General features: G+C 37.8%; 1 non-coding gene across 1 annotated transcript; it reads left to right on the top strand.

The window, feature by feature from the left end:
- The first annotated feature begins 522 nt into the window (after positions 1–522).
- LOC121164216 lies at positions 523–629 on the top strand. Its single transcript, XR_005885050.1, has one exon. It is a non-coding gene; the product is annotated as a U6 spliceosomal RNA (small nuclear RNA).
- The last annotated feature ends 814 nt before the right edge of the window (positions 630–1,443 follow it).

The following is a 1,443-nucleotide window of genomic DNA, read 5'->3' as shown; positions in this document are numbered from 1 at the left end:
CTGACCCAAGGAGAAGAATCTGATAACCAGAAGTACAATGACCAACAGCAAAAGAAGAGACACAGGCATAATGAATACTATTGAAGACTACCCTGCAATGGGCAGTCAGAGTTCACTGAGGAAGACATCAAGAAAATGGGAGATACAGAATTCAAAACACTTGTTATAAAACCATCAACAATGAGAAGCATGTAAAGTAGGTATTCAAGGAATTCAAGGAATATGTCACACTTGTTATGAATCAAATGAAAGCTGATATATCAGAAATGAAGAATACATCAGAGCAAATTAAAAGTACACTGGAGAGTCTCCAAAATAGAATGAAGGAGGCAGAAGAAAGAATCTCAAAAATGGACAACATTCGCTGTCACCAAGGGGAAACAAACAAAAAGCTGGAAGCAGAGCTGGGTCAAACTAAAAACAAGTATTCAAGAATTGAAAAACAGTATTAAAAGGCCAAATATAAAAGTTATGAGAGTCCCAGAAGGTAAAGAAAAATAAACTAGGATAAAGATGTATTCAGTGCTTGCTTTGGCAGCACATATACTAAAATTGGAACAACACACAGAAGATTAGCATGGCCCCTGCGCAAGGATGACACACAAATTTGTGAAGCGTTCCATATTTTTAAGAAGTCACAGGATGTGGTTAAGAACCTGTATTTTCCTTTTAACATACTGGTTAATCAATACCATGTCAATTAATTTCATAACATTGTAAATTGTTACTGATGTTATGTTGGGGTTTGTAATTGATCAGGATGATACTCTGCCAGCTCTACCTTCAGACCAGAGATGGTCTCTCCAAGAAACCACTGAACTTACCAGGACAATAAGATGCTGGACTTTATGCTTGGTAGATGTGTGCAATGAAAGAATCTCAACTGAATTTGAACTGTGGTAATGCAACAAGGTGGAGGAATCCACCGGGGGAGGGGGATGGAGGGTTTGGGGAGGGGTGGGGGGAATCTCAGTGCCTATAACTGTGTCACATAAGGCAATGTAATTAATAAAATAAAGGAAATTTTAAAAAGGTATATTCAATGAAATAATAAGGGAAAATTTCCCTAATCTAGAGAAAGCACTGGGAAACAACATCCAGGAGGGGCACAGAACTCCCAACAGGGTCAAACAAAAGCAGTCTTCTCCACGACACATGATAATCAAGCTTTCTTCAATTGAACATAAGGAAAGGAAATGATCCTTAAATGTGCACGTGAAAAAAATCAATTGACATATAAAGGAATGCCAATTAAACTCACAGGAGACCTCTCACAGGAAACTCTACAGGCAAGAAGAGAATGGAGCTACATATTCCAGATCCTAAAAGCAAACAATTGTCAGCCCAGGATAATGTGCCCAGTAGTACTTTCCTTTGCCTTTGAAAATGAAATAAAATTCTTCCACAGTAAAGAAAAGTTAAAAGAATACGCCTATTCCAAAC

The sequence above is a fragment of the Ochotona curzoniae genome, unplaced genomic scaffold (assembly GCF_017591425.1).
Source record: "Ochotona curzoniae isolate NIBS_2020 unplaced genomic scaffold, NIBS_Ocur_1.0 contig_1014, whole genome shotgun sequence".
In the NCBI taxonomy this organism is placed as follows: Eukaryota; Metazoa; Chordata; class Mammalia; order Lagomorpha; family Ochotonidae; genus Ochotona; species Ochotona curzoniae.
The sequence above is the reverse complement of the archived record's forward strand: the minus strand, read 5'-3'. Positions and strand labels throughout refer to the sequence as shown.